Source organism: Rhinolophus sinicus, linkage group LG04 (assembly GCF_036562045.2).
Source record: "Rhinolophus sinicus isolate RSC01 linkage group LG04, ASM3656204v1, whole genome shotgun sequence".
Taxonomy (NCBI): Eukaryota; Metazoa; Chordata; class Mammalia; order Chiroptera; family Rhinolophidae; genus Rhinolophus; species Rhinolophus sinicus.
Window position 1 is genome coordinate 186,768,036 of NC_133754.1, and position 27,939 is coordinate 186,795,974.

General features: G+C 51.7%; 1 long non-coding RNA gene and 1 other non-coding gene across 2 annotated transcripts; one reads left to right on the forward strand and one right to left on the reverse strand.

Moving 5' to 3' along the window:
• Positions 1-2,351: 2,351 nt before the first annotated feature.
• Positions 2,352-2,477, reverse strand: LOC141571433 (U6atac minor spliceosomal RNA). Its single transcript, XR_012496176.1, has one exon. It is a non-coding gene; the product is annotated as a U6atac minor spliceosomal RNA (small nuclear RNA).
• A 13,467-nt stretch (positions 2,478-15,944) lies between these two features.
• On the forward strand, positions 15,945-22,895 carry LOC141571207 (uncharacterized). The gene is made up of 2 exons (XR_012495996.1): positions 15,945-16,188; positions 19,195-22,895. It is a non-coding gene; the product is annotated as an uncharacterized LOC141571207 (long non-coding RNA).
• Positions 22,896-27,939: the final 5,044 nt, after the last annotated feature.

Sequence of the window (27,939 nt, forward strand, 5' to 3'; positions counted from 1 at the left end):
TACCGTGTGGCTGTTATCTGGGGGGGCCGGGGGGCAGCAGACATGGCCCTTTCCCTGCTCTAGGCCAGTGCACTCTGGTGGAAAGTTCGTGGTTTTTTTCAAAATAGCCTTTCTTACCATGAAAGTTAGGTATCTGTGCTAATTATTGACGATGTAAAGCAAATAGGCAAAGACAGTAACTCACCTAGATTCCCACGACCACTCACATCTTGGGGAATATCTTCTAGTATATTCATTAAAAACAAAACTATTATGGATAATTGTGAACAAAAGTCATCCGAATTCAAAAAACAACACATCTTGGTTTGTGTGCCCCTCCCGTTATTTGTGTATAAATCCCAGGCATTTTGTTATTTAAGCAGTGACGACACAGTATCCAAAGGAAAATTCTCCAAAAGCAGAGTCACCACAATACCACATTCACACCTAAAATATTCTTTAATCAAATATTTGGTGTCTAGATTTTCCCAGTTGTCTTAGTATCTTTAAAAAGATAGGGATCAAATATATGGTGATGCAAGGAGAACTGACTCTGAGTGGTGAACACACAGTGGGATTTATAGATGATGTAATACAGAATTGTACACCTGAAATCTATGTAATTTTACTAACGATTGTCACCCCAATAAATTAAAAAAAAATCCAGGATCGTTTCACAGACAAAAAAAAAAAAAATGTTTACACACACATACATTCGTGGTTTGAGCTGGTGCCACCTGCATGTGGTTGGTCATCTCAAGCTCCCTACTGGTTCCCTCACCAGGCGTCAGGGACCAGAGGTCCTCCCTGCAGCCCCCAGTCTGCGCCTGGACTTTGGCTCATTTCTCTAAGCTGAGTTGGAGGCTGAGCCGAACGAAGCTTCCTGGATGATGCTGGATTTTTTTTTTTTTGGGGGGGGCTGATTGATTGATTGATTGATTGATTGATTGATTGATTTAAGATTTTATTGGGGAAGGGGAACAGGACTTTATTGGGGAACAGTGTGTACTTCCAGGACTTTTTTCTAAGTCAAATTGTCCTTTCAATCTTAGTTGTGGAGGGTGCCGTTCAGCTTCAAGTTGTCCTTTTAGTCTTAGTTGTGGAGGCAGCTCAGCTCCAGGTCCAGTTGCTGTTATTAGTTGCAGGGGGCACAGCCCACCATCCCTTGTTGGAGTCCAACCGGCAACCTTGTGGTTCAGGGGCCGCGCTCCAACCAACTGAGCCATCCGTGGATGCTGGATTTTTAAACAGTGGAGTCGATCCATGTTTTACTTAATTTGGTAAGCATATTTCTGGGTCCCCAAATGAGCCCTACATTTAAGTCTTAGAGCAGTGTGTATGGACAAACGTGGGGAAAACACCCTCATCCCTTTGGGTTGCCTTTCCGGGGATTAAGTATGTCGTTCTCTGTTAGCCTGTGAGGCAAGCGCTGGAAGCAAGCAATTGTGTTGGCCACATCCCTGCACCTGGCTGTCCCTCAGCAGGCTGCCCTAGGGACAGGTGGTTCTGAGGTGAGCGGGAGGGCCCACTTGCTGGGCTGGAGAAGCAGGGACTGTTATCCACAGAATGGAACAGTGGGGCTGAAGGCCCAAGAGTGAGGCCACTTCCTGCGCTGTGGCTTGGGGCTGGAAGAGAGCCCACTGGCTGCTCGGCCTCCTGGGAGACCCTGAGCTGCCCACCTGCCCACCTTGGGGTGGGGGCAGGAATGGAGCAAGGAGGCCAAAACGTATGGAGGTAAAAAGCCTGAAGGCCCAGTAAAAGGCAGCTTGCCGAATGTCTTACCTAACAGTGAGGAAACCTGTAGGTGTCACTACCACTGCAAAAGAAAATTCAAATGCTGCACTTGTACAGAAAACAGCAGTGCCCATGTGAATTTGTAAATGGATTCAAAACTGGCAAAAATGGTAAGACCCCACAGGGCAATAACCCCAGTTTTTGCATTTTGGGCGTTTCTAGGGACAAGAGTGAGGCACAGTCAGCCCCTCGCGGTGTGGAGGGCAGTGGCGGAGGGGCTGCGTGGAGCGCCGTGCTCGGTGAGCTCTCTCGATTTTTGGCCTGTTTTCAAGGTCGCACAGTTTTTCCGACAGTCAACCACTCCATCAAAGGTCGGTGTGCAGGAAGGAGGGAGGATCCAGAATGAGGCCTTTGGGGCGGGAAATAGTGGAACATGCTGCGACCAGAGGAGGAGATAAAGGCGCAGCGGCTCCAGGTGCGAGGACGCCAATCCAGGAGAGCAGAGAGTCGCGTACGTGTTTGTGTGCACCGCACGTAGGTGTCACATCCGTGCCTCCAATCGCACCACATGTGGCGCACACTCGTGAATCACCGTTTCCCTCGCACAGGACTGACAGCAGTTGCGGGGGAAGAAGAAAAAAAAACAGTGGTTAGATGCCACGAAGTAGGTGGCAATGCCTTAACCGTATGCGTGTTGTCAGGCCCGAGGGCCTCTTCCATCCTTGTCAAGGGGAGTGCTAACCTTCTCTCCTTTCATACAACACGTTACAGACGCCGTACGGCCCGCTATTTAAGGGCCGGTAAAGTTGTCACCTTACGCTTATGGTGACTTCGGATGTGTGCTTCAGATCTATGAACAAAAGTGTCTACACCCGACGGGGAGTTGAATATTCACACTGAATAGTCTACATTCATTTTAGCGTGTGAAAAAACCCTATTTTTTCGTGCTCTAATATATTCATAAAACCAGCCAACCAGAGGCTGGGAGAAACACCCGGAAGTCCTCAGGGTCCTTCAGCAAATTAGATTCCCCCGGAAACAAAACAGCCACACGCCTAGAGGACGGTCGGGAAATGGCTCGGAACTTTCTGCGGAAATGGAAGTGGTTTGTAGCGAATCAGAGGACGAGGAAGGAAGATACGCTCCACGGACTTCCGGACGCGGCCCTGCGCTTGGAACTGTGGGTGCCGGGGAAACGTGGGGGCGCGGAACGACGCCCGCGCATGCTCCGCGCCCGCCTTGGGGCCGGGTTCAAGCCCCGACGCGGGCCGAGACTGCGCGTCCAGTTGTCTCCTGTGCCCTCGCCTCTGAGTTTTAAGGTTTAAATCCGATGTTCTGGTGCTGGCCGTCCCCGCAGTGTAGACGGTGGGTCGCTGCGGCTCCTGCTTGCCTGTCCCGCACGCGCCGCGTGGCCCTGTCCCAGGCGGTGACACGGGGCTTCCCGAAGGCTGTGGGCGCCTGTCCCCGTTTCCGACTCGCGTGTGCTCCGGGGTGCTGTGCGGGCTGGTGCGCCCCTCGGAGAAACCTCGCGGGCTGTGGAAGACGTGCGTGCGCGGTGCGTGTGTGTGCACGTGTGTGTGTGCGCACGTGTGCGTGTGTGTGCACGTGTGCGTGTGCGTATGGATGTGTGTGCACTGCTCGTGAGTACGCGTGCAACGCGCCCCTGTGCGCAGAGGCCGCCGTCCGTGCACGCCTGTCTGCCCACATGCTCGTGGCCACACACGCACGGAGCACGGGCAGGGGACAGAAAAGGCGGCGGGTGGCGGGTGGCGGGTGGCGGGTGGCGGGTGGCGGGTGGCGGTGGGCCCAGCCCGGGCAGGCGGAGCCGGCAGGCGGCCGGCTTCGCCTCCATTCCGTCCTCCGGTGGGAAGTTTCAGGCGAGCCCTTTAGTTACGGGTGGACGGAAGCGCTCTGCCCACTTTTGCGGAGCACGTGCGGAGAGGAGGGCCCCGCGTATGACCAGGGGACACACAGCGAGGAGGGTCGACTCCCGGCGCCAGGGCGCAGGCTGCAGCATCAGCTGAGAGCGGGTGGCTTGGGCAAGTCCCTTTCCATTCCTGGGTCCACACTCCCATTGTGTGGCGTGAGGCTGGGCGTCACCATGGAGCCGGGACAGTGAACACTCAGTTTTGTGGTTCAGTTGCTGAGCGAGCTCCAAGAGGCCTGGGTCCTGTTGGCGGTCGCCGCATTGCCCACCAGCCTGCCTCGTCCGTCCCAGAAAGCCGGGCCTCCTGGGTCCCCAGCTTTCAGGGCCTGTGATTCCTCACTAAGCACAGGCTGCTTTCGGAGCTGTGCTCAGCGACTTGCCGCAGTTCTCGTGTGTGAACGCCCATGGCAGAACTCGGCCATCTTTTTACCTGGACGTGCCTCCGCCAGATCTCCAGACCTTGGCCTCATTTTCAGGGTCACTGTGCCCCTGACCTTCTGAGAAGTCCCTTCATTGCTCAGCTCTCTGGGCTCCTCCGGTTCCTGCCCACACCCCCTGCCTGGCTGGGTGCCGAGCAGGGGTGAGGCTGTGACATAGTCTCGCCCCCTGGGCTAGCAAGTTGTACCACGCATGGTGAGTGCTGCTGGGCTGGGGTCCTTCCTGCGTACCTACTGTGCCAAGGCCTGCGCAGGTTTCCCACACCACTGCCCGGCTCCCACCAGGAAGGTACCATCAGCACCCGGTTTATAGCGGAAGATACAGAGGCCAAAGAGATTGGGTAACTGTGAGATTGCACCTCTGGTGGGGCAGCAGATGGGTTTGAGCCAGGCTGTGGAGTGAGGGTTAGGGGAGTCTATGCTGTCTTGTCCACTTGTTCCCAACTCCCCTGTGTCCATGAACCTCCTGCCTCGGACCTATTGAGCCCCTTGCATCTGGTCACGTGGGAGGCTCCCTCCGAGGTGGCCTAGTCCCAGTGGTCTGCCCATGGCAAGGCCATGTGCGGCCAACCCCTTTCCTTGGTTCTTCAAGCTCCTGGTCCCCATGAGTTTGGAAAGAAGGGGCAGCTGGTTCCTCCAGAATCCCAGACCAGGCCCCTCAAGCTTTAGGCTGAAAATGAACCATGTGGGGTTAAAATGCAGATTTCTGGGCCACCGCCAGTCTGACTATGGGGGTCTGTAATCAGGCCTAGGAATCTGCACTCACAAAGCCTTTTTGTACTCCATCTTGGCAGCCTGTCTTTGCTCTGGGTGCAGAGTAGATGACTCCACCTCTTCCAGGGGACTAAGCAATGACACAAGATGTGGGAAGAGTTTGGACAATAAGGCAAAGGCTGACTTGAGGGAAGGCAGCTAGAGGGTCTGCACAGGGTCAGGATGACCAGGTGGGAAGAATCGAAGACGGCAGCTCCCTCCTGGGACCGGCAGTGACCTGGGTTCTTAAGCTGCATTTACTGATAATGGGAGGGGGTCTTGTCAATTGTCCGCGAGGCAGGATTTCCCAAAGTGTGCTGCACTTGACAACTTCAGCCGTCCCTTGAGATGCCCTATGGAAGAAAGGGAAGTCAGTTGTTTGGGAAATTCTGTGTTAAACAAAATTGCAGAGTCCTCCCCCACCCCCGTTTAAAAAGCAGAGCCTATCAGCGGCCATGGAGCCTGTGAAAATGAGGCATTGGAGGGGGGAGTGTCATTTAAGTCATCTGTCTTGGCTAGTGGGCTGGTGGGATGGAGGTCTGTGTTCTCGAAAGGAAAACAGTGCAGGAGGGGAAAAGGGCCCAGGGAAGGGAAGAAAACGGAGGAGGAAGGGGAGAAAGGCTAAAGACGGAGGAAGTTGGAATGTCAGGCAGTACCTGGGGTAGTCCAAACCAGCCAGTGCTCAGGCTGAGCACCCCCAGGCGGCAGCCACTGGATTTACAGGCACAGCTTGAGCACTTGGCTTTGCCAACCAGCTTCACTCCAGTCCATCCGGCCACACCCCCGACTGGCCCCCTGGGAAACACCAAACGAATGTCTGCTGAGTGGTGACCTCAGGCCGTGCTCCGTGTCGTTCAGAGCAGAGAGCCTGTTTCATCCTGAGCACAGTGCCCATCTCCAGGCACAGGTGGCTATGGAGGACTTTCCAGACCCCTGATGAAGTCTCTGTGCTGAGCTGGAGAAATGTTAAGAGTCAGGTCTCAGGCAGCTGCAGGGAAGACTGAGGCCAGTTTGGGCCCCCAGATGTGGGCATTTTCTCTGCCCAGCCGTGCAGATGGCCTGGGTGTGTTGGCTGTCCACTATTTGGAGTTCTCAGCAGCCGTGAGGAAGGGCTGAGCCAGATATGGGAGAAGCATAACTGCAGAATTTGGTGGTGAGATTAGAGCTAAGTCTTGATTTGGGGAACTTCTCTTGGAGACACACATCTTGCTGGCAGTGTCCGTGGCTGTGTGGAGTGGGGGTGTGGTGGCAGTCAGGGAACCTGGCCCCTATCCTATTTACCTCCAGTTCACAGACGTCTGCCTGCCGGCCAGCCAGCCCCAAGGGCCTTTCCAGGTTCCTGGGAGGTTCTTCTCAGCTGGGAGGGGGAGAGAAGTGACATTCCCAGGAACAGTGACAGGCCCCGAGGACTCATTGCCTTTTGGAACGGAAGACCTCTGTGACCTGAGACCCTCCTGGGGCCGTCACGAGCCTTTCAGAGTGACTGCTGGGGCCCAGAGAGGCAGCTTGAAGGTCACTGCTGACGGCCACCACGCAGACCAAGCCGTTGGAATCAGGCAGCCCTGGCCCGTGGATGCCTCTGGCCCCCAGCCCATCCTGCTGGCCTTGGAGTGGTCTAGGGTTCCTGCCCCCCGCCTGCGCTTTGCGCTCTGTGGGAAGGAGTGACCTAAGGCTTGGGCATCCACCCCAGCCAGTGGCTCCTCTCCGGATGCAGTGCCGGATAGGTGGGGAACACAGGCCCTGTCCTGGGGCGCCACGCTGGGCAATTCCAAGAGCGTCCACCAGGGGGCGGGGTCGCACCTCTCAGCGTCCGTGCAAGGCCATGGAAGAACGAGCCCTGTAGCCAGGCCCTGGACACTAAGCATCTCGCCCTTAAGCCTCAGCCCCTGGAGCAAAGCCAATTTTCTTAGCTCCCAGTATGGCTTCTCTGTGACTTTGGGCAAATCGCCTAACTGCTCCGTGCCTCAGTTTCCTCCTCCATGACACTGGAGCTCAGAGCACTGTAGAGGTTGGCTATTACTGTCCCATTTTCTAGATAGAGAAACCGAGGCTTGGGGCACTGATGGGATGCCTGTGAAGGTGACACCCAGGTGTGGCGGGCAGTGGGGTCTGGAGCCCAGGCTCTTGGGCCCTCAGAGGCCCCGGGAGATGCTGAGAGGTGCCAGGGCTGGTGGCCATGCGGAGCAGAGGTAAGGTGGGGATTCCTGACAGGTACACAATCTGCAAAAGCTCCAGGTGTAGCCTGGATGCTTCTCTTGGCATTAGATCTTTCAAAAGTTAGTTTTTTCTCTATTTCTGTGTACGGAATGCCTGTTCATCGAGTGCACATTTAAAATCACCCAGGAGCAAAACAGCCCTCATCTTACCAGCCACCCATTTGGTGGGCACAAGTTCTTGCGTTTCTGCAGACAGGAACCATTCGCGTTATTATCAGTTTCCTGTTTCCTGTGAATTGCAGAGTTGTAAGCGTGCTTTGAGATGACCTGGAGGGCGCCCAGGCAGGGCCACCAGTAATCTCTGTGGCCTAGTTCACGGTCTCTTGCAATTCTTCCTGGCAGCAGACGACTCTGTCAAGAGATTTGGTGTCCGGGCAGGGAGGGAAGCTCCAGATAAGGCCTTTTTGGTGAATAACTTTCCAGATTTTTCTCTGTCGTAATGGGCCCAGATGGTCTAAAACAGGACATTCTTTGTGATGCAGACACTTTCCTCTCTCCTTCCAGAGTTTCTGAGGGTGGGCACGGCTGCTCTAAGAACAAAGTGCGGTTTCTTTGGCCCCAAGAGCTGGTATGAAGGGAGTGCTGTCTTGTGGTTGATGGTGGGAGGGAGAAAATAGGATGTTTGAAACCTGCTTTTTTCCCTCTGCATGTCCAATGGTCAGCGTGGTGATGTCCCCCTGCCGTCACTCCCAGGGGCTCCGTGGGTCCCTCCAAGGGATGTCCCCAGGTCACTCCTCCAAGCCAGCAGGGAGGCGATAACCATCCAGGGGGAGAGGCCTCTCTTCAGAGACTGCTATTAATAAAGTGACCACTGACCCCCGGACGTGCGGAGGGAGGAGGGGACGGAGCTTTCCCAGGGTTGACGTTTGGCCTTAGGCCTCTCTTGCGTGACCAGGCGGCCTCCACAGCTCCGATTCTGCCCTGGCCCCGTGGCCTGGATGGGCCGGAAGCTCTGATGGGCCAAGCAGGGCTGCCCTTCCTCCAGGATATAAATACCCAGGCCCCAGTGTCCTGAGGGCCCGAGGGAGGGAGGGAGGGAGGGAGGGACGCAGACCCAGGTCATCCACCCTTCAGAACTTCCTCGGGCTGCCGCTCTCTGGCTCTGTTTATCGGCCCAGAGGCAGCCTGGCAGCGTGTCCTGCTTTATTTCTCTGCTCATTTAGTTTGTGGCTGAATGACAGGAGGGGACGCGGCATGTGTGCACCTTCCAGGAGCCCTGCTCGTGGCTGCAGGAGCAGGGAGGGTGTGACCAGGGTGACAGACAGCGTCCATTTGTCTGGTGTTTCCTACCTGTGTGTGCAGCCCTCTCGGGCCTCAGGCCTCGGGGTTCCAGGAGGGGGAGACAAATGATTAGATAAGTCATCACAGGGACACCTTGGCCAACAGGATACCCTGTGCTTCATTTGTCCACACACAGCCCTGCTGCCCACGTCTCACAGGGAGACACTGAGGCACAGATGTCCAGAGAGGAGCGGCAGCTGGGTCGCCTGGCTGGCATTCGGGCTGCTCCCACAAGGCCGCAGGGAGGTGACACAAGGGCAGCTTCTCTGGTCCCCCCAATTGGAGACTCTCCTGCCAGAGGGAGGTCCAGGGTCCCCAGCCCCATTAAAAGGACCCAGAGAGCCTGCTGTGAAGGTCATCACACCAATAATCACCCCATTGTCCCCGCTCATCTCCCAGCAGCATGCCCCATTCAGCCCCCCAGAGGTGGGGCTTGGGGAGGGAAAACAGCCCCTCCAGGTTCTGGCCTGATGATGGGGGGGCTCAAAATGCTAAAGCATTTACAGATCCTTTGTGTGAGGTACCAGAACTCACCCTTAAAAATGAGACTGGAAAGAATTTAGTTTAAGAAGCGCTGCGAGAGCATGGCTAACTCAGGGGAAAGGGAGGTGCTGGCCCTCACCCAGTCAGACCAATCAAGGCGACCCTACCTTCTGCGGGCCTACTGTGCGCAGGCTGGGACCAGGGGCTCACACTTGGTACTTTTGCTCATGGGACCTGGGCATTGTTTTCTCCATGGGACAGAGAAAGCTGAGGTTCAGAGAGGACCCATAGCTAGGAGGGAACAGACGGATTTGAGTCAGCTCTGGGTAGCTGCGAAGCTCGGCTAGCCCCTGCTCAGTAACAGGGAACCGAGGCTTCCGTCCAGAGCCACCCGTGGGTCTGGTGCCACCCGTGGCCAAATACTTGGGGGAAATACTGCTCACAGTTCTCTCAGAGGGCCAGCTGGCAGAGCTCTGAAGGCTCTGAGAAGTCCTGCGTGGACCAGTTCTCTCCGCTTTGCTCATCTGTGCTTCCCAATCTTCCATCACCAGCAACACCCCGTGGCACGTGGCACGAGGGCTCCTTGGACACACGCTTGGAGAAGTACTGCCGTGTGGGGAGAGGGAAGGAGGCAGCACTTGTGCCCTGGAAGTGTGAGCACAGACTCCTTGCTCCTGCCCGCAGGGTCCATCTGTGCAGGGCTGTGCCGGCCAGACCAGGTGCCCTGGGAAACCTGTCCCCACTTCATAGGAGCCTCAGGGCCCTTCCCTCATCTGCACCCCTCTTCTCAACTGTGAAAAGGGGATAGAAACGGAGCCCACCTTGCAGAGCTGTTGGGAGGACACAGGAAGACCTGCTGAGTGGTAGTTGTAAACGTCCTTCAGGGGACCTGTGGTTGTTGAAGACCTACTGTGTGTTTTGCCCTCTGCCGCCCCAGCAGGAAGACCGTCCCCAAAAGGCAAGGTCCTGGACGTTGGGCGCTCCTGGCTGGGGAGACATCAGTCAGCAATTGTCCCTGGATTAGATTTGTGAGAGTCCTTCTGCTCAAAGGGGCTGCTGTGGGCCCTTCTGTTTTGCAAAGAGGCCGCAGCCCGTCCACTTTCCATTTCCACGGTGCCCCCCGCCAGCAGCCAGCCCCTGGTGTGGCCCCAGGTTCCCTGCAGGGCCGCCTCATGGGCCGGCTTGGAGTGAACAGTGAACGTCCTCCTGCTCAGTTCTCTTATTTATTTGGCCTGGAGTAACCCCTGATGTGGCCTCCGCTCAGCTGGGGGCCAGCGACCTCCACACTTGGCCCCTTGACCCTGGGATTCTGGTCCTCAAGCTCCTCTTCCCTTGCAGGCCAGTGTCCAGGGCAGGCCCAAGGGACCGGTTCATGTGGCTTTGCAATGACCACATCAGGCACTGCGGGTCCCCCTCCCAGTTTGCCCTCCGCTCCAGCTTGGCTCCCCCATCCTCGGTGGGGGTGTAGGCCCCATCTCCTCTGACTGGAGCGTTGGGTTGCCCTGCTCCCCTCCCCCTTCCTTCCTCCATGGGGCCTCTGAAACCCCCTCCCCCCTCCGGCTCCCCCAGACGCCGGCCCTTCTCAGTCCCCTGGGCTGTCATTCTTCCTTGGCCTCTGAGTGCTGGCGGCCCCCAGGCTCTCTCCAGCTGTCCTCACTCCTCAGAGGCTTCTTCCAGGCCAGGCTTCTAGTTCCTTCCGTGGGCTGGCGACCCCACACCTCTCTCTCTCCAGCACCTGCACCTGGGTGTCTACAGTCACCTCCAGTTCAGCGAGTCTAACTCTGAAGTCTTGACTGCCCCTTGCCTGCCACCCCTAAACCAGTCCCCCCACTTCCCTGTCTCAGGTGGAGAAAACAAGGACGGGGAGAGAGCCGGTCCCCACGCCTGCCCGCCCTGGACCAGGGAGCTGGGGAGCGGGCTTCCTGGCGAGCAGTCAGAGGGGCCTCAGCAAGCACCTCTGTGCAATGATGTCTCTCCAGGACTCTTGCCACTCCGGGGTCACCGGACAGTGGCATGGCCTGCCTGGGCAGCACTGAACTGAACTCCTGGTGCTCAGGGGTGTCCCTGAATGACGGGCGTGCTGAAGCCGGTCTCACTTCCTTCCCAGCTGTGACGTGGGGACAGGATGCAGAGTGGCCGCCTGCCCATGGGGTCCAGTGCTGCGGTGCTGGGCGGTATCCCACCACTAGGTCCTGGAAGTTGAGCATTCGTTCGTCCGGTGAGAAGGTGGTGACCTGGCAGTGTCAGAGGCCACTGCCTGTAACTGAGCTGGGGGCACGCACTGGCCACCAGAGGAGGACCAGGTGGCAGCTCTGCTCCAATTTCCCCCTCAGAGACCAGAGGCTGTGGGTGAGTCAGCTGTCACCACTCCCTGCACAGGTAAGGGCCCCAGGGTGGCGTGACCTGCAGATCACACAGCTCCTCACGCACAACTGGTGGCTTTTGGGACTCCTTTCTGGGCCTTCTGGAGAGCTTTGGGAAAGCCATGAGTTTTAGTGTTTAGTTTTCGTGAGGAAAAAATCAAACATTCATTATACAAAAAAATGGAAAGCATAGACAAGTGAAAAAGGAGATCAATTCTCCCGTCCAGAGACCACCCGTGTCTACATTTGGGTGTGTATCTTTGTTCCATTTTCACTGTGTGTGTGTGAGTGTGTGTGTGTGTATAAAAATGCCATAATTTATTCCCTCCCACTATAAGCTGTTTTGATTGTTTTTCCCATAACAAACACCAACATTCAGACAATATCCCTGCCCACTTCTGTGATGGAGAAAGCAAGATGTGAAGTCACTACATCAGAGGGAAGGCCCCACATGGGATTTTGTGTGTGTGACAATCGCCATGTTTCCTTCTAGAACCACAGAGGGGAACGAATGCTTTTCCCTCCATCTCATGACGCAGGTGTTAACAAAAAGTCACTGCCGATTCTGGAGGGGTAAAGAGATGACTTTGTTCTTTTGAGTCCTAATTTTGAATTGCGTGAATTTACAAGTGTGAGTTATGTCATGTACTTTGCCCATTTTCCCGCTAATGGGATAGCCGTCTGTTTTACGCATTTGTAGGAACCCTTTCTATATTAATAATATAAAACCTTTTCCAGCCATATGGCAAATAGTTTTCCACGTTTGCCTTTGTCCTTTAGCTTTGCCTAAAATTTTTGTATTTGAATGTTACTTTTTTTCTATATACAGTCAATTTCCTTGATGGTGGTGGTCTTGGCTTGTGTTGGGTGGGGGACGTGGGAAGGGCAGCCCTTGGCCAGGTGGGGGTGCTGCCGGCTGGGATGTGACTGAGCTCCTAGGGTCCTCCAGGCGGAGTTCCCCATCCGTGCCATTGAACTCTTCCTGGAAATGCGTTTCCTGGTGGGACGGTTTGGGGTCATCCCCTTGGCTCTTGTCAACCTAAACAGGACATTCTGTGCAGTAACAGAGATTACGCTTTGTTTGTTTGTTGGAAAATCAAAGATATGTGAGCATGAGTGTGTGCGTGCGAGCGTGTGTAGGGAAATGGGGTAAGACTCACCCAATTAGCAGTTTTAAAAAAGCTTTGACTTACAAATCCACTTCCGTTTCAGTCCAGAGCAGCGCCAGGGCCTGGCCCCCTCCCTGAGCTCTCAGGTCTCTGGGTGTCATGGGGGAGTCCTCCCGGAGGGGGCACAGCAAGCATGAAGAGGGTAGCATGTGGGCATCCAAGGGGGACAGGACCCTAGGGCAGTGCATCTCCACCCAACCCAGGGGGCTCCCCAAAGACAGGCAAGGAAGGGGGACCCGGAGCCGTTTCCAGTGCATTCCATCAAGTTGGATAGAGATCATGTTTGCTCCTGACAAGGTCTGCCTGGCCACTTGGGTGGGCCACTGGTGATGTCTTTCTTCAGACCCATTTTACAGATGAGAAAGCTAAGGCCTGGCGAAGGGGCCCAGGTGCCCAAGCCACAGAGTAAGTGAGAGGCCGAGGCAGGACTGGAGTCCTCCTGCTGCCTGGGTGGTCTCTGCACCTCCCATGCCTCCTGACGCCCCCCTCCTCCATCCTCCATCACCAGACTGCCTTCTCGCTGTTCAGGGGTGGCCAGCCCCTGGTCTCCAGTTCTTGCCTCTGTGGGTTGGGGAGGATGCCCGCGTGATGGGTCACGATAGCAAGGATCACATTGGATAACGAGATGGCATCGGTGCCTAGTCTCGATGATGACAGACGAGAAGAACAGGGTTGAAGTCACAGGGTTTGTGACTTTCCCTCAGTGCAGAGCATGGTCTGGTTTCAAGTCCCGCCTCTGTCTTGCTCCAGTGGGAGCCTCAGTGTTTTGTCTGTAAAGTGGGTCTGCGCATCCCACCGCACTAGTGAGCACCACGGGCAGGGTCCTTTTCTGAGTTTGTCCTGTATGCAATCTCTGAACCCAGAGTGCTTTTTCCAGACTTCTTGCCTGTCACTTCCTGGTTGTCCCAGACCCTGGGAGGTGGTCACCAGAAGCTCCTAACACCTCTGCAGAGTCTGGGCTGCGGAGTGCACCCTCTGGACCTGCCAGCAGCCTATGTCGGGTGGACAGGGGTGGGGGGCAGAACCCTGGCCCATCTCCAAAGCTTTCAGGCACTTAGAATGTTTGATTTTCTCCCCCATCCCTCCCTGCTCGGAATCCAATTAATCAATCGAAGAAATCTCTCGTGTGGCACCTCTCCAGCCCTGCAGGCTCCTACAAGATTGATTAACACAAACATCAATTTCTCGGGCTGCACGCCTCCGAAAACACGGCACTTTTTCAGATTGAATTGCTACTGTGCGCCTGGTGTAAATAAAGGAGAGGGAATAACGTGGAAGATTTGTTACGGTGTCTTCCCTCTGCACCAGTGCTACTGGGGGGCAGGGAAAGGAGGGGCGAGACAGGGGAGGGGAGGGGAGGGGAGGGACGAAGAAAGTGGGGAGGAAGAGGGGAGGGAGGGAGAGGGGGAGGAAGCAAGAGGAGGAATGTGGAAGATGTGGGCAGGGACTTCTTGGCTGCCCTCTGTACCAGTGCTCCGGTGGGGTGGGGGGAGGGTGGGACAGAGAAGGAGAGAAGAAGGGAGAGAGAGGAAGAGAGGGAGAGAGAGGGCGGGAAGGAGAGAGAGAGACTGGCAGAAGGAGATCAGGGGAGAGGAGGAAACCAGAGATGGAGGTGGGTGACGTGTGGCAGGATTGTGGGGACAGAAGTACTAATTGGTTATTTATTTTCTGGGGGTGGCAGCTGAGGGGTGACTTGGACCCTGGGGTCGGGCTCTGGCCCCTCCACCCCCACCCCACTCCCTCTCTCCTTCCATCTGGTGCAAAGAGAGGCCTGAGGAATCCAGCTCAGGCTGGGCCCCAGTGGATAACGGACCTGGAGGCCTTGCCGGTTGGCCTGGCAGTCAGCAGCCAGTGATGCCAGAATGCACAGCAGGGAGCCTGGGAGCTGGAGTGTAGGCACAGGGGCCACAGCCCTGCGAGCAGTGGGGTTCAGGCCTGAGCGCCCAGGAAGCCGCTTCCCACAGTCCCACCCCTTTGCTGTAACCATGCCTCTGGTTGGGTGCCCTCCCAGGCGTGTCCCGTGTCCCGTCTGACACTCTGACCCTTTCCTGTGCCAGCCTGGGTCCTCTGTCGGCAGAGACACACTCATGTCCCTGCAGCGGCTTCTGGGCCCCTGCGGCAGAGGTACCACAAGACCCAGGAGAGCCACAAACGCAATTTTAAATTTCCTAGTAGCCACATTAAAAAAAAAGGTAAAAAGAAACCAGTGAAATAAGTTTCAGTAATATGTTTTATGTTGCCTAACACACACCTAACATGCGGTGAATAGAAAACAGCCTCACGCATTCATCTTTTCCCACGAAGTCTGCCATCAGGAGTGCGGTTCCCACACGCAGGGTCTCAGGTGGGGTGCTCAGTGGCCAGTGTGGCGTGGTGACGGTGTGGCTCTGAACCCACCTCGGCCTCGACCTCCGTGTGCAGGCGCCCCGTTTAGTCCTGGCGACAGCCCCACCAGGGCAGTAACGGGTCGTCCCTTTAGTCCCTTTACGGATGGGCCAGCACCGCGCCCAGCGGGAAGGCCGGGTCCATTGTTCAGGGAAGGAAGGAGGACAGCAGCACATGTTCAAGGCTGGGAGTCCAGCTCCGGGCTGCCCGCCTCTGCCCGCTCCCCACCTGGGGGGCTGTGGGGCATCTGACCTGAGGGGCTGAGCCGGGGGCGCAGCCAGGCTCTGGGGCTTGTTACTCATCTTCCTCAGCATTATCATCCCTCCTCCGCGTTGGAACCCAGCAGAGCTGCTCCCCTCCCCGCAGAACCATGTTCCCTTCACCAGCTCACGGTGGGCGGCAGGTGGGTGTGAGCGTGGCCCGGTGTTGCCCAGTCCTGGGAGTGAGTGGGAATGGGGCCCCAGCTGGCCCTGAAGCTGGCACGCGTATCAGTCCAACTGGACGTTGGCAGTGTACATAGCAAGAGCCCCGCACCCCAAGGCAAAGCCGGGCTCCTGCCTGCCCTTTGCACTGGGGGTGGGGACGATGCGAGTGTGGGTTTACAGGGGCAGCAGCTGCCTGGGCCATTGGCCTGACCGGCCTGACCGTGGCCCTCTGCTTCAAGCCCTCCATGGCCGCCCAGTGCCCTCAGAGCCAAGCTCAAGCCCCACCCCTCCACTGCGTCACCCCAAAAGATGGCACCCCGCTCCATGTCACCTCTGGGCCTCAGTGGAGGCTGCTCATCCCTCCTTCACAAGCCTGACCGCTGCTGTCCCCCAGGACCTGGTGCCTAACTGTGTGGCAGACATTTACTGAGGGTTCACTGTGTGCTAGATCCGGGTGCCTAGGTGGGGCCAGGACCCCGGAGCTCGTGGTGGTCGGGGGTTGTCCTGCCTTCCTCCTGGAGGCCTTTTCAGGTCCTGATGGGGAGGTCTGGCTACCACAGGCCTTGTGTGTGTTGCATACTGTGGGGCCCCAGGGGTTGGGGGTAGGTGGGGGATGGTGGTCTGGCACACAGTAGGAGCACACAGGGCTTGGAAGCCCTTCCAGAATCCAGGACTCTCAGGCTCCAAGTCAAAAAGTGTGAGAGGAAGTGTGGGGGGGCTTGCCATTGTGGGGTCCATCTCTCCAGACGCCTTTCCTGTTACTCGCCAGCAATTTCCTAGCACAGAATGGAGCCTCCCTGACCTATGTCAAGGGGACACGCATGTCTGCCACACCCAAGTTAGCTGTTGGGACAGACAGACAGCATGAAATAACAGGACTGAGCAAGGGGCTGAACACGTACAAGTACAGCGTCTGCAGGCACAGCGGCACCTTCCAACTCAGCTGGGGCATCTGAGGAGGCTTCCAGGAGGAGGTGGCTCCTGACGGTTGAGTGTGCATTACCTGGGGGAAGGAACCAGGCACAGAAACTCACAGGTGAGCAGCAAGGGGGCTGGAGCTGAGGCCGGCTGAGCGGGGTCTGGAGGCCGAGGGGGTGATCACCGAGGGTGACGTGGCCTGGACCAGGTGGGCCGTGGAAGCAGGAGGACAGGTTGGAGGGATGCTCAGAGGCAAAGGGATGGACCGTGGTGGGCAGTCAGGAATGAGGCCAGTGCCCTTCTACCCTTTAGAGAACCTCCCTTATCCTTTGCTGTGACACTGTACCAGAAGTTTCCAGGGAGACAGGCGAGCGGGGACCAGGCGCCCCGCCATCTCCCCTGTGGCTGTTCTTCCTCCTGTGGCACCTTGAATCGATGGAAAAGAAGAGCCGGGGATCGAGAGGACGTGGCACTCCCTTCCTTGGGGCCCAGTGTGACTTCTGCTGTCCTGTTTTCCATTTCAGTTTAAGGTCAATTGGTTCTTGAGGGTCCTCGTGGAGAGCCCCTGGCTGATGCACTTCTGCTCTCAGCTTCTGGGGCTTCCTGGAGTGAGAGGGGCCGTGGACCTGAGGACCACTCTGTCTGAGGGTCCTGGGAATCCTTCGGCCGGGGCTACATCACCTCCCCTTGGCCTCCCGGGGCTGCGTGTGACGGGCAGAAGCCCCAAGTACCGCTATGCGGGCTCTGACGCTGGGCCTCGTCTCCAAGCCCACCTGTGCCCATTGCGGGGCTTTCTCTGTCCTGGGGCCCCTGAGCTTCCTGCCTGGGTAGCACTTGAATGTCTCTAGTGTCCCAACAGAGAAAGGTGTCCAGGGGAAAAAATGGCAGGTGACGAAGTGTGTATCTACCACCTCCAACCCCCCAAGCACCCCCAGTTCCTGAATGCCTTCTCGCTCTGACGTTGGTCACCCCCAGGGGAGTGGGAATTGGATGGGGTGAAACGTTTATCTATTTTTGTGCTGATGGCTTTTTGTCCGATGAGCTGAGTTGTATTAGTGTTTTTATTTGGAAACAATTTTTTTTTTTTTTAAATTGAGGGTTAGCTTACAGTCAAGTAAACAGCTCTGTGACATTTTACGTACTTTTCATGTATAATATCTAAAATGCAACAAAATGTAGATTTTAAATGAGTTTATCTGCATCATCTCCGCTGTACTGGGTGGACAGGAGATACGCAGACTGGCCTCCTTTGGCTGAGAACTTGGCTATTTACTCTCCAGCCTGCTGTCCTCACCGGGAGTTATTATCTGAGGTCAAGGGTGAGGGAACAGGCTGGAGAAGGCGGGAGTCGTGGGCGGGAGGAGACTCGGGTCTCTGGACTCTCAACCCAGGGCTCTCTGCAGCCGCGCACTGCATTGTGTCTGGGGTCCCTGCCCCAAGTTACGCCCCCAAAACTGAGGCGTGGGCCCCATTACGGAGCATGCAGAGGGCTGTCAGCCGGGACGCACACACGCATTCATTCTTTTCGTTCAGTCGTTCAACAAATGCCCAAAGCCTGTGATGTGTGCCAGGCGTCGTGCCACATCCTTTATATGAGTAACTCTTTCAACACCCACTGATGTGCTCAGAGAGGGTGAGAGACTTGCTCAAGGTCACACAGTCAGAGAGTGGAGTGGGGACCTGAACTTGGGCAAGTCTCACGCAAAAGCCCCCAAACCCATTTTCTTAAAATTCCATCCCTTCAGTGGCTTGGCCCCAACCGGCAAGCCTTCTGCCACTTCCTCCGTGACATGAGGGGCTCTATGGGGTAGGGACAGTCCCTCTGCAGTACGGTCCTTGGTCCTCGGCAGGAGCTCCGTGAGAGGGAGCCGTGCGCCGGGCTGGCAGGGGTCTTGCTGTAAAGTGGGCTGCGTGGAGGAGAGGCCCAGGGGCTCTGGGCTGCCGCGTCTCTGCTGCTGAGTCAGGTCTGCACATTGTGTCCCCCTCGGCAAGTGGGCTCAACGGGAGCACAGAGGTCTGGTTTATCCCGTCTCATGGAGGGGGAAGCAAGGCCCAGAGAAGGGAGGCACACTGGCCGAGTCACACAGCCTCTGACCCCAGTAATGGACCCCACAGTGGCCTGGAGCCCACTAATCACGGCCTGGTCATCATGGGGGTGGGCGAGGGCTGAGGGCTGTCCCTGCTTGCAAACTTCCAGTGGCATCAAGTGAGTGAGTCAGGCCCGCTGCGGGCTCGGGCGCGCTGGCAGGCGGGTGGGCGGCGGGCACTTGAGTTAAGTGTGGCTAATTTGGTACAAGAACATGAATGCCACTGGCAATTTCTGCATCTTAGAGAAAACAGGGAACAGTATGAGGCTTGTTCCAGACGCAGCAAGAAGGGGGGCTGGGCAGGATGCTGTATAGGGAGGACAAAGGCACCCCGGCACCCCTTCCCCTGCCAGGGCGCTGGGTGGGGCAGCTGCAGCCCGTGGGAAAGGCAAACGAGGCTCCAGCATGGTGACAGGTCAGGGTGAAGGTGGACCCCAAGGACTGTATCTGCGGTGGCCCTGGCGAGCTGTCTACCGTGCCTCCTCGGCACACGGAGGCAGGTTCCCCCCGCCTGGCCCCCAACCCCCTCCACCCCATGCTTGCGGCTCACTCTCTTTCTCCCTGACTTCCCTTCCTGCATGGGGAGTAACACGAGGGTCCCGAGGATGCGCATGGTGTGAGAGGCCTGGGAGGGACACCGTGTAACAGGGGTCACCGCCTTGCCCCAGCCTGGGATGGGCTTGGCTGCTGGAACAGAGCTGGCCCCCTGGTTGGGTGTCTGTGCCTGTGCCTGGGTCACAGCCAGTTGCAGGTGAAGCTGCCAGTGCAGGACTTGGCATTTGTCCTCAAAAACCATTATGTCCTTGATTCAGAAACACAGAACCTCCCCAGGTTCTAGACGGGAAGGAGAGAAGTAGGAGTCCGTGGGAAGGGTGATTCTGAGCTCTCCCCAGAGCCAGACGGCTCGGACCAATCCTGGCCCCCTGATCCTGGGTCCCCATGCCATTGCTGCCTGCACCAGTGCTCCCAGAGCTCTCGGGAGACCACTGTGCCCAAACAGGCCTGAGCCCTGCCCTGAATCTTCTGCTCTGACACAGGGCCGCGCTGGCCCAGTGACCATAGGGAATATGGAAAAGCAATCATCATACTCTCTGCTTTGAAAGGAATATTATACACTTGGGAGATACTGATTGGGACGTGCTGGCCCACGGTCCCTGGTGGATAGTGACGGCTTCCTGACTGCCATCATCACATTTGCTCAAGCAGTGGACACCGAGCTGGAGAGGTGAGAAGTCCCTCATCTTGGAGCATGGGTTTGGTGGCCCTTGGGTGCCAACTGCTGCCAGAGCATCAGGAAGACCTAGACCTTAGTGCAGTGACATGTGAGGAGGCCTGAGACGGGCTAAGCTGGATGGGACATCTGGGATGGCCTGATGAATTCTGACTCATTTTCTCTCCTTTGAACAGCTCTTTTAGGACCGGCCTGGGCAGTGTGGTATCAGCCAGGATACTGGACGTGGGGCCCCCACCCCCTTGTGCTCCCCAATGCCTGATTATCCCACGTGCCCAGGGCCACACAGTTAATACTGGGAGTGGTGAAGAGAAAGGGAAATGACAAAATATGTTGAATTGAATGAAAATTAAAACACAACATAACAACTTTCCGTGATGCAACCAAAACCAAATTTATAGCTTAAATTCATTTAAGGAAAATCTATATGAAGGAGAATTTATAGTTAAATGCTTCTTTTAAAAAAGAGTATCAGTGATCTAAGCTTCCACCTTGAGAAACTAGAAAAAGAAGCAAATTAAATTCAAAGCAAACACAGAAGGAAACAGTAACAAGCAGAAATCAATGAAATAGACAAAAGACAGGTGATAGGAGAAAATAATCAATGAAAACTGAAGTTGCCTCCATGAAAAGATTGTATATAATTGACAAATTTCTAGTCAGACTACCCAAGAAAAAAAGAACACAAATTACCAATATCAGGAATGAAAAAGGGGACATCACTACAGATTCTATAGCTATTAAAAGGCTAATAAACAACATTACAATTTATCCTCATAAATTCTACAGCATAGGTGAAATAGGCAAATTCTCTGAGTGATATAAGCTACCAAAGCTCACTCAAGAAAACAATAGTCCCATATGTATTAATTCCCATATATATTAACATCTACAGCTAACATCATAAATATATTAAAGAATTTGTTGTTAAAAACCTTCCAACAACAACAACAAATTCCAGACCTAGATGAGTTTCCTGGCAAATTCTACCAAACACTTAGGAAAGAAATAGTACCAACCACACAAATCTCTTCCAGTAAATAGAAGAAGAGGGAATAGATATCAACTGTTTTTCTGAGACCAGCATTACCTTAATACCAAAACCAGACAAAGACATTACAAATTAAAAAACTACAGACCAATATCCCTCATGAACATAGACACAAAAATTCTCAATAAAATGCTATCAAATCAAAGCCAGGAGTATCCAAAAAGGATAATACATCATGAGCAATGGGGTTTATCCTAGGAATATAATTCTTGTTCAACATTCACACCCAATCAATAGAATTTGCCTAATTAACAGATTAAAGAAGAAAAAGCATACAATCGTTTCAATAGTAAAAACAAAGCATTTGATAAAATTCAACATCTATTCATGGAAAAATAAAAACAAAAAGTCTTTCAGCAAACCTGAGAGAAAAGGGAATTTCCTCAGTCTCACAAAGGGTGTCTACAAAAACCCTGCAGCTAACATCATAATTAGTGGTCAATATTGAATATTTTCCCTCTAAGTTCAGGACCAAAGTAAGGGTATGCATCATGACTCCTATTCAGTACTGTGCTGGACAACATAGCCAGTGGAATAAGGCAAGAAAAATAAAGAAAAAATGTACAGACTGGAAAAGAAGAAATAAAACTGCTTCTGTTTGCATTCAATGTGATCATCGATATAGAAAAGCTCAAGGAACTAATAAGTGAGTTTAGCAAAGTGACAGGATACAAAGTTAACATACAAAAAATTAATTATAATTTTATGTACCAGAAATGAATCATTAGAAATTGAAATTAGAAAAGATACAAAACCATTTACAATAGCACCAAAAAACAAACAAACAAACAAAAACACACACACACAAAAACAACCACCACCACCTAGGTGTAAATCTAAGAAAACGTAGAAGAGATCTGTGTGCTGAGACTAGAAAATACTGTGAAAGAAATCAGAGAAGACCTAAATAAATGGGGAGCTATAGCGGGTTCATGGGCTGGAGGACTCAATACAGTTAAAATGTCATTTCTCCCCAAATTTGTGATTTAAAACCAATCAAAATCTCAGCAGACATGTTTGTAGAAATCAACATGCTGACTCTAAAATTCATGTAGAAGGACCAAAAAAGTTTTGAAAAAAAGAACAAACTTGGAAGATTCACACTATCTGCTGTTAAGACTTATTTTGAAGCTACAATAATCAAGACAGTGTGGCCAAAGGATATGTGTATAGATCAGTGACACAGAATATGGAATAAACCCCGATGTATATGTTTAATTGATTTTCACCAAAAGTGAAAAATAGTTTAATTACACAAAAAGTGAAAAATAATGCAACAAATAATTCTGGAACAGTTAGACATTCATATGAAAAAAAAAAAAAAAAAAGGACTGACTCCATGCCTTGCACCATGTACAAGTACATACAAAAATTAACTCAAAACAGAATATAGAAGTATAAAATTTGTAGAACTAGTATAAAATCTAAAACTGAAAAACTCTTAGAAGAAAACATAGGAAAAAGATTTTTGTGTTCTTGGTTTGAGCAAAGATTTCTTATATCTGACAACAAAAGCGTAATTCTTTAAATATTTGATAAATTAGACTTTATCAAATTAAAAAAAAATGTTAATGGAAAGGAAATCCACAGACTTGGAGAAGATAATTTCAAAACACAAATCTTATAGAGTTTGTATCCAGAATATATAAAATACTCCACAAACTCAATAATGAGTAAACAAAAATTTGAAAAATGGACAAAAGATTTGGACACGTCATCCAAAGAATATAAATGTATGCCAAAAAAAAGCACATAAAAAGACAATCAATATAATTAGTTATTATGTCAGTACTAAATGAGATACCACTATAACGTAGGATAAAGGTTTTTTAAAAACTGACAGTACCAAGTGTTGATGAGAGTTCAGAGCAACTGGAACACTCTTACATTACTGGTGGGAACACAAAACTCGACAGCCACTCTGGAAGAAGTTTGACAGTTTCTTGTAAAGTTAAACATACACTTACAACATGTCCTAGAAATTCCACTCCTACATGTTTACCCAAGAAAATCATACAAAAAAAATCTGTGTATGAATGTTTATAGCAGCTCAATTTATAAGTATCCCAAACTGGATGCAACTCAAATATTCTTCAACTATGGTATGCCCATATAATGAAATACTTTTCAGCAAGAAAAATGAATGAGCTATTGACACATGCAAGAACATGGATGAATTTCAAATAAAGTATGCCAAGTAAAAGAAGGCAGACTCAAAAGCCTGCATACCATATGACTTCATTTAAATTACATTCTAGAAAAGGCAAAAATATAGGGACAAACAGTAGTTTGTTGGTGGTTGTTAGACACTGGGGATGGATTTTGGGAGGTAATGGATCTGCTCTATATCTTGATTATGGTGGCAGTTACATGACTTTAAATTTGTCAAAATTTATAAAATTGTACACTAAAAAGGACGAATTTTACTATAGATAATTATACTTCCATAAACCTGACTTTACTTAATTTATTTTTCTTTTTAAGATTTTTATTAAAAATATAGCTAACATGCAATATTATATTAGTTTCAGGGGTACACCACAGTTACTCAACATTTATATACCTAAGGAAGTGATCACCGTGAGAAGTCCAGCAACCACCTGACACCGTCCCGCGTTATCACAATATTATTGACTATATTCCCCACGCTGTACATTACATCTCCATGACTTATTTGTTTTATACCTGGACATTTGGACCTCTTCTTCCCCTTCCCCCACCCCCTTTTTAACTGTATCAATTGCAGTTGACATTCAATATTGTTTTATATTAATTCCAGGTGTACAGCATAGTGGTTAGACATTTATGTAATTTAAGAAGTGATCCCCCTGACTAATCTAGTGCCCACCTGGCACTATACATAGTTATTACCATATTATTGACTATATTTCTTGTGCTTTACTTTACACTCCATGACTATTTTGTAACTAACTACCAATTTGTATTTTTAATCCCTTCACCTTTCACCCTGCCCCCCAACATCCTCCCATCTATCACCCCAACAAACCTAGTGCCCATCTGACACCATACATAGTTATTGCAGTATTATTGACTATATTCCTTGTGCTGTATCCTGATTCCTGTGTAACAGCCAGTTTGTACTTCTTAACCCCTTCCTGTTTTTCACTCACTCCCAACCCACTCCCATCTGGCAACCATCAGTATGTTCTCTGTACCTATGAGTTTGTTTCTGTTTTGTTTGTTTATTTAGTTCCTTAGATTCCACATATAAGTTAAATCCCATTGCATCTGTCTTTCTCTGTCTGACATACTCCACTCAGCACAATACCCTTCAGGTCCATCCACTCAGCGGCAGATGGTGAGAATCCATTCCCTTCCCTGGCTGAGCAATATTCCATTGTATGTATGTACCACCTCTTTATCCATTTTTCCACCCATGGACACCTAGGCTGCCTCCACATCTTGGCCATTGTAAACAATGCTGCAATGAACATATGGATGTACACGTCCCCTTGAAGTAGCCTTTGGGTTTCTTCAGACAAATACCCAGAAGTGGGATTACTGGGGCTTTCTTTGTCTCTTCTTATCGCCTTTGTCTTAAAGTCTACTTTGTTTAGTATAATTATTGCTACCCTAGTTCTTTTTTTTTTTTCATTTCCATTATCTGTGACTGGCTGGGAGCTACCTGGTAGGAGCTACAAAGCAGTCCACAGTTGTTCACTGCCAGTGCTAACCCTGGAGGCACATGGGAGAGGCCACGCTGTGAACCGAGGACAGCTGCCACCAGTACCAGGCCTGGGGTAACTCCACAAAATGCCAGGACACCCAGAGGCCTGCTGCCACTTGCTGGCTCCCTTAAGGTTCAGGCCGCTGATAAAACCTCCTATGGTAAGCAAGTTGGTGAGGCAGGGTCTCAGGGAGTCACTAGAGGGGGAACAGTTGTGGTCACCAGGTTAATGTAGACTCTGGTTTGGCGCCAGTGCTGAGCCTGGAGCTACTCAGCAAAAGTCTCAGAGCACACCGAGGCCAGTTGCCATCTGCCTGGGGACTTCCAAACTTGGGACTCTGATAGTTTTCCTAGAAAGAGTGCAGTGTGGAAGGTGCTGGCTGCTCGAGGAGAAAGTGCCTCCAGCTGTGCGCAAGTTGGGTGGGGCGGGGTCCCAGCTGCGTCAGCAGAGCAGAGCTGCTGAGCTCACCCGGCCAATCAGATTCAGATTTGGCTGTAAGCATAGGGGGCGGGCTCAACACAGGAAAGATGGCGCCCGCCTGCCGGCTGCTCGGGAGGAGGACTCCTCACAGGGAAAATGCTGACTGTCCTCCAGCCCTCACTTGGCAGCCACACACCTCCTTCTGGCCGCCGTATGTCTCCGAGGTTCCCTGAGTCACCGCCCCTGCGCTGGAGCCCAAGGTGAGTGCCTGCGAGTGAGTGAGTCCGCGTGTGGGCCGTTTAAGAGGAGGCCCGCGTTTTCCGCAGCTTTCCATCCCACCTGGAGGTCGGAATCCCCACTGTTTTTCACGGACAGGTGTTGTGGGGGCTCCTCTTCCTGGCACCAGTGCTCTGGGCTGGGAAGCCTTGTGGGGGGTGGGGTCCCTCGCTTCTCCGGGGGGAACCTGTGCGGCTGAGGTGTCCCAGGTTCTCAACCACTACAGGGAGGTTTGGGGCCCGTTCTGCGTCTCTGCCCCTCCTACCAGTCTCTACGTGGCTCTGTCTTTATATTGTTTAGTTGTAGGACTTCTGTTCGGCTAGACTTCAGATGGTCCTCCAGTTGAATGTTCTGTAATTTAGTTGTAATTTTAATGTAGTCATGGAAGGGCGCAGGCGCGTGTTATCTACCCCCCATCTTGGACCCCTCCCAATAAACCTGACTTTAAAATAATCAATTTGGGAAAATTAACATCTTTATAAACCACAAACACAATATATGTCCCCTATTAATTTAGGTCTTTATTAATGTCTATTGATAATGTCACATTATTTTTTCTCTAAAGGTCTTGTACATATTCCACTAGATATATTTCTAGGCGCCTGATATCTTTTGATGTTGTTGTAGGTGGTATCATTTTAAAATTCTCACTTTCTAATAATTTACTCCCATTATAGAGAAGTAAGTATGATTTTATACGTTGATTTTATATCCAGCAATCTTGTTAAACTCTTAGTAGTTCTAATTATTGATCTGTAGGTTATTCTGGATCTTCTGTATACAAAATATTGTTATCTGAAAAATGACAGTTTTGTTTTTTCCTGTCTGGTCTTTTTATCTTTTTCCTTCTGTTATTGCATTGGTGAGGGCTGCTAATAAAACACTGAACAGAAGTGTGAGAGAGGAAATCCTTGCCTTGCTTCTAATTTCAAAGAGAAAAGTTTTAATCTTTTATCGTTAAGTATAATGGTTGCTGCAGACCTTCTATAGATAACTCTTTCACAAATTAAGGAAGTCCCCTTTTATTCCTGGTTTGCTAAGAACTGTTTTAGTTTTATCATGAATGGATGTTGAATTTTCTCAAATGTCTTTGCTACATGTTGTTAGATTCTCATCTGATTTTTCTCTTTAATGTATCAATGTAGGAAATTATATTGATTGCTTTCCTAATGATAACCAAATCTGCATTTCCAATATAAACACAATTCTTTAATTGTGCACTACCTTTTTTATTGCTGAATTAAATCTGCTAATATTTTGCTTTACATTTCTGCATCTATGTACATGAGTGATAGTCTCCTTTCTCCAAAGCTGGGACTAGAGTGAAGCCAATGAGACACCTATGGTGCAACACGTAAGAAGGCACCCAATCTCACCCTGAACCTGCCTCCTTAAATTTAGTGCCCTTGACACTTCACTCACCTCACCCTAGTCCTGGCCTCACCTTTCTCAGACGTTTTTGTTGGAGTTTGATTTTAAATTTATGCTCCCCTTACTAAATGAATTGAGAAGTGCACCCTTATTTTCTGGGAGAGTTTATGCAAGGTTGGAATTACTGTAGTTCTTACTTAAGCATTTGGTAAATATTGCATGTCAACTGTAATTGAAAAAAATTATTTAAAAGAAGTAAAAAAATAAATTATTAATGGATCCAAGAAACATTTGATAGAACTTACTGGTAAAGTCATGTAGAGCTGCAGTTCTCTAGGAAGTATTGTTTTTGTTTCTTTGTTGATTAAACTCATGTACTGGTTATAGGACTACTCAGTTTTTCTATTTCTGTTAGTTTTCTGTTTCTTCTGGGGTTTGTTTTGATGAATTACTTCATTTCTTTATTCTTTAAAATTTTCCCGTCTCATCTAATTTCATACATTTTTCAAATGTGTGGGCATCTTGCTCATTTTTAATGGATGTTAGGCTTTTGTTTGTATCTTTGTAAAACCTGGAGACTGTTTTTTTTTTTTTTTTAATTGGGGAAGGGGAACAGGACTTTACTGGGGAACAGTGTGTACTTCCAGGACTTTTTCCAAGTCAAGTTGTTGTCCTTTCAATCGTAGTTGTGGAGGGCGCAGCTCAGCTCCAGGTCCAGTTGCCGTTCTTAGTTGCAGGGGGCAAAGCCCACCATCCCTTGAGGGAGTTGAGGAGTTGAACCGACAACCTTGTGGTTGAGAGCCCACTGGCCCATGTGGGAATCGAACCGGCGGCCTTCGGGGTTAGGAGCACAGAGCTCCAACCGCCTGAGTTATTTTAGAGTCTTTGTCAGACTGCTGTACAAACTCAATCTCTCCTTTCTACTGTTTCTCCTTGTGCTTTTAAAATAGGAATTTGCTGGCTCACTGTCATTGGGAGCCTCAGAGTTTTGCGTCCTATGGTTTTAAATGCCTTTCACACTCTCTCCTGCCTGATTGGTCCTGACTAGTTTTGTGTTTGTCTACTCGGCTCCGGGCGCCTAGTCCAGAATCACGTCCTGAGGGGTGTTTCTGTGCGGTTGTGACGCTGGATGAAGCAGATTCAGTCCTGGAGGCAGAAGGCAGCTTGGCGGGGCTTCTCACTTCGAGCTGTGGCATCAGCCTTCCTCTGCCCTCCCCCCCATACACAGGCTGCAGCACCTCTAAATGACAGCCTTGGTGCCAGGCTGCCCTGCTCTTTTCTAGTTTCCTTTTACTGGCCTGTGTCCTGGCCCTGTCTGGACTCACGTGCCCGGTCCCCATGGGAGTGTCAGATCCAGACCCCCCACTGCTCCTGGACCACTGTGCCTTCCACACTCCGCCTTGTTTCTCATCTCTGGAGCCATTTATCACGGTTTTAGCGCTGCCATATGCTTTGGGTCACCCCCTGTGTGTTGCATTTATCACTGCCTTGCCCTGGAGCAGTGGGAGGTGAGAAAGTGTGCTGCACCCACAAACTGTATTGGCCGGAAATCCCCCTTGTTCGGGAGTGTGATTTGCTCCTTTTGCCTGTCCCGGCCTCTCCCCGCCAGAGCAGATGCAGTGGCTTCACCCTGAAAACCAACGCCTTGGAGGCTGTCTTCTGTAAAACAGCAGCTTTCTGGAGGTGAATGCAGACATGGCGGGGTCACGGCTCCTTCCCTCTGTGCCTCCATCTGCCTTTATGT